The sequence below is a fragment of the Rhinopithecus roxellana genome, chromosome 5, assembly GCF_007565055.1.
Source record: "Rhinopithecus roxellana isolate Shanxi Qingling chromosome 5, ASM756505v1, whole genome shotgun sequence".
Taxonomy (NCBI): domain Eukaryota; kingdom Metazoa; phylum Chordata; class Mammalia; order Primates; family Cercopithecidae; genus Rhinopithecus; species Rhinopithecus roxellana.
Window position 1 is genome coordinate 120,555,889 of NC_044553.1, and position 8,066 is coordinate 120,563,954.

Sequence of the window (8,066 nt, forward strand, 5' to 3'; positions counted from 1 at the left end):
CTTCCTTATTAGTGAGATGGGTTGTGTAATTATCAGGTTAGATTGTGACGTGCCTGATGGAGCCTGATACATAGGTGCTCAAGAAATGGTAGCAGCCTTCCCCGTTAAGAAAATTGGAAGGGGGCCGGGCGCGGCGTCTTTCACCTGTAATCCCAGCACTTTGGGAGGCCGAGGCGGATGGATTACTTGAGGTCAGGCGTTCAAGACCAGCCTGGCCAACATGGCAAGGCCCCATCTCTACTAAAAATACAAAAAAAATTAGCTGGGCGCAGTGGCTCGCGCCTGTAATTCCAGCTACTCAGGAGGCTGAGGCAGGAGAATCGCTTCAACCCAGGAGGTGGAGGTTGTAGTGAGCGGAGCTGTAGTGTAGTGAGCACTCGAGCTTGGGCGACAGAGCGAGACTCCATCTCAAAAAAGAAAAAAGAAAAGACCTATTGGAAGGGAGTGCCGCCCGCTTACTGACAACATTACTGGGCACGGGAGAGACCCCAGCAGCAACATGATTGGGCCGGTGGGGGACTGCGGTTCCCCAGTACCTCAATCCGCGCCGGAAACTCGGTGACTCGCAATCCCTTCGCCCTTCCGCATTGCGGTTTACTTTGGTTGTTAAGCTAGAGGGACTTCCGGGAAGGCCCGGAAGTGGCCCGGGGCTGTCCGAACTCGGGAGCCCAGCAGTAGTTGGAGTGTAGGGGAGGTGGTGGAATTTTGCTCAGTGGCCATGGGGAGGGATTGCCCACTGGTGGTTTTTTAATCGTTGCTGAGCAGCTGAGGTTTATTTTTATTTATTTTTTTCTGCATCCAGTCATCCATTAAAGCCAAAGTTTATTAAGTTGTCTGGAAAAGCGATCATCTTGGGTACGAGGAAATTGTTAGGTCAAAGCTGTTCCACTACGTTAGTTGTTTGCCCGAGTGAAGGCCCCAACGGAGGACTCTGGGAAAAAGTAGGTGAAGGGCAACCAAAAAAGCCGAATTAAAAGAAAACAAATGAACAAAGTTCAGTGTAATCCCCAGGGTATGGTACATTTTGGAGAACTTTGTACTTAATTTTTTTAAATTAGTTTTGCGGGAGTAGGATTACAATTTTTTTTTGTTACAAAAGATGGCTTTGTTGTAGTCCACTTTATATATTTTGTTGCCCGTGTTTTTAGTGTCATAGCTAAAAAATTCTTGCCAAATCTAATGCCATGAAGTTTTTCCCGTTTTCTTCTAGGAGCTTTATCGTTTTAGTTTTTTGGTTTGGTTTTTTTTTGTTTGTTTGTTTGTTTGTTTTGTTTTTTTGCTTTGCTTTGCTTTGTTTTTTGAAACAGAGTTTCGCTCTTGTTGCCCAGGCTGGAGTGCAATGGTGCGATCTCGGCTTACCACAACCTCCGCCTCCGGGGTTCAAGCGATTCTCCTGCCTCGGCCTCCTGAGTAGCTGGGATTACAGGCGTGCGCCACCACGCTTGGCTAATTTTTGTATTTTTAGTAGAGATGGGGTTTTGCCATGCTGGCCAGGCTGGTCTTTAAGCCCTGACCTCAGGTAATCCACCTGCCTTGGCCTCCCAAAGTTACCATTTTAGCTTTTAAAGGTAAAGTCTTTGATCCATTTTGGGTTACATTTCTTTTTAAATCGATTTAATTTGTCATAAGGTATACAACATGATATTATGAGGCTACATACAGGTAGTAAAAAGGTTACTATAGTGAAGCAAATTAACACATCCATCATTTCACATAGTAACCCAATTTTTTGTTTTTGTGGCAAGAACATTTTGGGTTAATTTTTGTATATGATGTAATTTTTTGTATATACACCATATACAAAATATATGATGTATGGTTTTGCTTGTGGATGTCCAGTTTTTCTAGCACCATATGTTGCGAGGTCTGTCATCTTAGTACCTGTTTTTGGATTTTTTTATTTTTTATTTTTTAGCAGAGATGGCGTTCCACTATGTTGGCCATGCTGGTCTTGAACTCCTGACCACAGGTGATCCGCCCACCTCAGCCTCCCAAAGTGCTGGGATTACAGGCCTGAGCCACTGTGCCCGCCTGAATTTTCTGTTTGTTTTTGAGACAGAGTTTTGCTCTGTCGCCCAGACTGGAGTGCAGTGGCACAATCTCGGCTCACTGCAACCTCGCCTTCCCAGGTTCAAGTGATTCTCCTGCCTCAGCGTCCCTAGTAGCTGGGATTACAGGTGCACACCATCATGCCCAGCTAATTTTTGTATTTTTAGTAGAGATGGGGTTTCGCCATGTTGGCCAGGCTGGTCTCAAACTCCTGACCTCAGATGATCCGCCCTCCTCAACCTCCCAAAGTGCTGGGATTATAGGCGTGAGCCACTGCCCCGGTGGCTTTTTTAAGTATGTTGAAAGTACATCTCACTCTGCAGCTTCCTTTACCCTCACCAATATTTTTGAGATTTATGTTGATACATGTATATATTTACATCATTCCTTTAGTTTACTTAATAGTATTTTATTAACAGATAGTATTTTATGTGTGCATTCTCTTTTGACAATTAGTTGTTGTTCATTTTTCACCACACCAAATAGCGCTGCAGTCAACATTCCCATATGTTTCTTTGGGCATATGAATCACAAGGTGTGCTTATATTCTGAACAAGAAGAACCCCTTGGATAAGTCTTTTTTTTTTTTTTTTTTTTTTTTTTTTTTTTTGAGACGGAGTCTCGCTCTGTCGCCCAAGCTGGAGTGCAGTGGCCGGATCTCAGCTCACTGCTCCGCCCCCCGGGTTCCCACCATTCTCCTGCCTCAGCCTCCCGGGTAGCTGGGACTACAGGCGCCGCCACCTCGCCCGGCTACTTTTTTGTATTTTTTAGTAGAGATGGGGTTTCACCGTGTTAGCCAGGATGGTCTCGATCTCCTGACCTCGTGATCCTTCCGTCTCGGCCTCCCAAAGTGCTGGGATTACAGGCTTGAGCCACCGCGCCCGGCCTTTTTTTTTTTTTTTTTTGAGACAGTCTTGCACTATCGCCCAGGCTGGAGTGCAGTGGCACAATCTGTGCTTACTGCAACCTCCACCTCCCCAGTTCAAGATATTCTCCTGCCTCAGCCTCCCTAGTAGCTGGGACTACAGGCGTGCACCACCATGCCCAGCTAATTTTTTGTATTTTTAGTAGAGATGGGGTTTCACCATGTTGGCCAGGCTGGTCTTGAATTCCTGACCTCGTGATTCTCCTGCCTCGGCCTCCCAAAGTGCTGGGATTACAGGCGTGAGCTACCGCACCCAGCCTTGAATAACTCTTAACAGTATTGCTATCTAGAATTTTAGTTCCTGCCTCTTTTTAAACTATAAAATAGTATTACATGTATAGCCAATATTTAGGTATACCCTCCCTCTCATCAGTTCATGCCCCTAGACAAATTCTCTTTTTGCTTAAGTACACCTATTTTCTTCCACTAAAGTTTTGGACATTACAAACTCTTGAGTCTTTGTGTGTCTGAAAATGTCATTTCCCCCTTGCTCTTGAATGGTGTAGCTGAGAGCAAATTCAAGGTGGAGTTTTCTCTAGGTTTGAATGGACTCTAGGTGTCTATTGTAGCTAACTAGATGTCTGCTATCACTATGACTGTCTTTCCTTTGTAAGACTTTTCTATTTTCTTTTCTTTTTTTTTTTTGAACAGCATCTCCAATTTGCATTCATAAAATTATTAATCCAAATTGCAAAAGTAGACTTTTACAGAGTCACAGGTCAGTAACAAATCAGGACATGAAATGTTTCAGAGATTTTTTTTTTCCTTTTTTTTTTTTTTGAGATGTAGTCTCGCTCTATTGCCCAGGCTGGAGTATAGTGGTACAATCTTGGCTCACTGCAACCTCTGCCTCCTGGGTTCAAGCGATTCTCATGCCACAGCCTCCGTAGTAGCTGGGATTAAAGTGCACACCACCATGCCCAGCTAATTTTTGTATTTTTAGTAGAGTCTAAAATACAACTAAAGACAACTTTGGGATCTGGCCTCCCAAAGTGCTGGGATTACAAGCATGAAGGCATCACACCCAGCCTCCAGAGACATTTTAGTAAGTCCCAAAGAAACACACTAGGCTAGGCCGGGCGCGGCAGCTCACACTTGTATTCCCAGCACTTTGGGAGGCCGAGGCGGGCGGATCACGAGGTCAGGAGATTGAGACCATCCTGGCTAACACTGTGAAACCCCGTCTCTACTAAAAATACAAAATAATTAGCCTGGCATGCTGGCAGGCGCCTGTAGTCCCAGCTACTCAGGAGGCTGAGGCAGGAGAATCACTTGAACCCGGGAGGCGGAGGTTGCAGTGAGCCAAGGTCATGCCACTGTACTCCAGCCTGGGTGACAGAGTGAGACACCGTCTCGGGGGGGGAAAAAACAAAAAAAAAAGACAAGGCATAAAATCTACAGTTAAACCATGGTTGTATAACAGGTTATATTCATTCCTGCAGTTTCTCAATAAGTTCTTATATTTGCCTTTCTCTTTTGAGAGGGAATTTCACTCACTGTATTGCTAAGGCTGGAGTGCAATGGTGCGTTCTCAGCTCACTGCAACCTCCATCTCCCTGGTTCAAGCTATCCTTCTGCCTCAGCCTCCTGAGTAGCTTCGACTACAGGCATGTGGCACCAGCCCAGCTAATTTTTGTATTTTTAGTACAGACAGGGTTTTGCCATGGGGGCAGGCTGATCTCAAACTCCAGACCTCAAGTGATCCGCCCACCTTGGCCTCCCAAAGTGCTGGAATCACAGGTGTGAGCCATCGCGCCTGGTCTTGTTAAGGTTTTGTCTTACATAATTTGCAATATATCTACATGAGGTTATTATTTTTATTTTTTTTGACACGCAGTTGTGCTCTTGTCACTCAGGATAAAGTGCAGTGGCATGATCTCAGCTCACTGCAACCTCCATCTCCCGGGTTCAAGCGATTCTCCTGCCTCAGCCTTCCAAGTAGCTGGGATTACAGGCTATAGGTGTGTGCCAGCATGCCCAGCTATGTATTTTGTTTTGTTTTGTTTTTTGTTTTGTATTTTTAGTAGAGACAGGGTTTCACCATGTTGGCCAGGCTAGTCTCAATCTCCTGACCTCAAGTGATCTACCCGCCTGGCCTCCCAAAGTGCTGGGATTACAGACGTAAGCCACTGCACCTGACCCGTTTTTTAAAATGTACCTTTCTTGGAACTTAATGAGCTCTTTGATTCTGAGATCTCACATCATTCTTCAGTTCTGAAAAATTCACCGTCTTTTGTTTTTTCTTCCCTGTATTCTCACTAGTCTTTTTTTCTAAAACTGCTATGAAACATTATGCCAAAGCTTCTCGGTCTATCCTCCATCTGTCTTAGCTTCTTTTTTATATTTCTTTTATCTCTGTGGTGCATTCTGGGTGATTCCTCAGTTGTTTTCCAGACCTGCTAAATTTTTATGTCATCTGCTTCCAGTCTAGGGTTTATCCCATAAAGCATATTTCAATACTTGTATTTTTACATTTCCAGCATGTATAATTTGTAAAATCTTATTTGCTTTTCAGTCATTTTCTCATTGCAAGACTATCTTCCTTTAGCTCTTTGGTGATTGCACATATAGATATTTTAAAGTATTATTTTAAATTGCTTGCATGTCATCCTGTTTTTGTTTACAGCTTACATTTTTCCTGCCTGTGTTCCTCTCAGAGTCTGGTTCTGGTCCCCTGACGTTACACTTGGTTACCTGTCCCATGTGGACTTTGAAGTCCCAGCACCTACCATCCTGAACTAGTCTCTACTTCTCTCAAGCTGCATAGGTTCAGCCTCTGCTAATGGCTGTATTATTCTCTCCATTCTTTGTCAAAGATGATTTCCTTTGAGTTTGACTGTTTTTGCTTTTTTTTTTGAGACGGAGTCTTGCTCTGTTGCCCAGGCTGGAGTGCAATGGCTAGATCTCAGCTCACTGCAACCTCTGCCTCCTAGGTTCAAGCGATTCTCCTGCCTCAGCCTCCCGAGTAGCTGGGATTACAGGTGCCCACCACCACGCCTGGCTAATTTTTGTATTTTTAGTAGAGACAGGATTTTGCCATGTTGGTCCGGCTGGTCTGGAACTCCTGACCTCAGGTGATCTGCCTGCCTTGGCCTCCCAAAGTGCTGGGATTACAGTCGTGAGCCACCGCGCCCGGCCTGTTTTTACATTTTTAATGTTTGTTTAGCAATTTTTGGCATTGGGAGTTGAGAGGGCAGAATTATAGGTGTGCTTGCACCTCTAGTTGGAATGCAAGTCTCTGGGTATCTTAGTCTGTGCTGTTATGACAAAATACCTGAGACTGGGTAATTTATAAAGAACAGAAATTCATTTTCTTACAGTTCTAGAGGTAGGAAGTCCAAAATGAAGGTGCTGGCAGGTTCTGGGTCTAGCAAGGGCTGCTTTCTTCTTCCAAGGTGGTGCCTTGTTACTGCATCCTCACGGTAAAAAAGGCAGGTTGTGTGAAGCCTCTTTCACTAGGGGCTTAATCCTATTCACGAGGGAGAAACTCTCATGATCTAATCACCTTCTAAAGGCCCCACCTCTTAATATGCTGCATTGGAGGTTAAGTTTCAGTATGAATTTGAGAGGGACACAAATATTCAAACTCGCAGGAGGCATGCTGATTGTGAAACACCAGTGCTTCCTCCTCCACCGAGGGGCCTTCTCCAGGTCTCCACACTCAACCCTGTCACATTCCGAATGCTGGAGAGTCCGCATCTCCAGCTCCACTTTGGTTTCCTGTGCCCAGACTACCAAACTACATGGATTTTTAGTTCAGGTTTATTCTCAACTAGGGAGATCCAAAGTCAGGAGCCAAAATGAAGGGAGATTGCAGACCCAGTTCATCCTGGTGACTATTACCATCTGAATTGATTTCTCACTGACCCTAAGTAAAATTGAGGGTCATTGTGAAGGATCTGGTATCTTATCTCTTCTTACTATGAAAATGAGAATGACCCCTTGAAGTGTTTGTCCTTCACACACTTTTTTGTTAGGGAAGAACAAAGATTTTGTTCAGAGATCTCTATTGTGGATGGTAAGCCTCATTCCCACCATCCTAGACTGACTTTCCCCCTCTGTGAGTGCACAGATGCCTCATTACTAACCACAGTGACAGAGCAAGGTAAGCAAGTCAGGTTCAGGTCAAATTAAAGATGCTGCTCTCTCTGCACAAGTGTTCAAAGTTTTACGTTTTACCTACCCCGAGGCAAGCCATATGAGGACACCGTCTGGGTTGGCTCACCCTACATGGGAGGACCAGCTCTTAATGGTTCAACTGGAGCCTTTCTCTCTGTGGTTCCAACTGGCCATATAGCCCTTCCTTCTTCATGAAAGCTAGACGGTTCCAAGTAAATGTAGGAATAGAATCCGATCCATCTCCAGTGGTTGAAATGGCTTCTGTCATGTCTTGGTTCATTCTGATGGTAACCCTCAGAACTGAGGCTGGCCGGGCGCAGTGGCTCACGCCTGTAATCCCAGCACTTTGGGAGGCTGAGGCAGGTGGATCACTTGAGGTCACGAGTTCAAGACCAGCCTGGCCAACATGCTGAAAACCCGTCTCTACTAAAAATACAAAAATTAGCCAGGTGTGGTGGTGCACGCCTATAGTCCCAGCTACTTGGAAGGCTGAGGCATGAGAATTGCTTGAATACCAGGAGGCAGAGGTTGCAGTGAGCCAAGATTGTGCCATTGCACTCCATCCTGGTCAACAAAGCAAGACTCTGTCTCAAAAAAAAAAAAAAAAAAAAAAAAACTGTGAGGTCTCAGTGCCACAGCTCTGTGGTAAAGGGTTGCTGCTTGCTTTAAAAGTTGGGCCATTTCCAAATTATGCACGCACAGGAATCACCTGAGAGCTTGTTGAAAATGCAAATTCTTTGGACTCTACTCCCAGAGACCAGTTCAAAGGTTGTACCCAGGAATCTGCCTTTATACCCCTGTGCACTGAAGTCAGCTTTTGTTTCTTGCTTCTGTTACACGGCAGTCTCAGGGCAGCTGTAGCTCTGCCCTACACATCTGCATTGCAGCCTCCAGGCTGAAGGAGAAGCTCTAGTCAGACCAGAAATCTGTACTTTCAACAGCAATTCTGGTGATTCTGAATCACGCCTTGAGC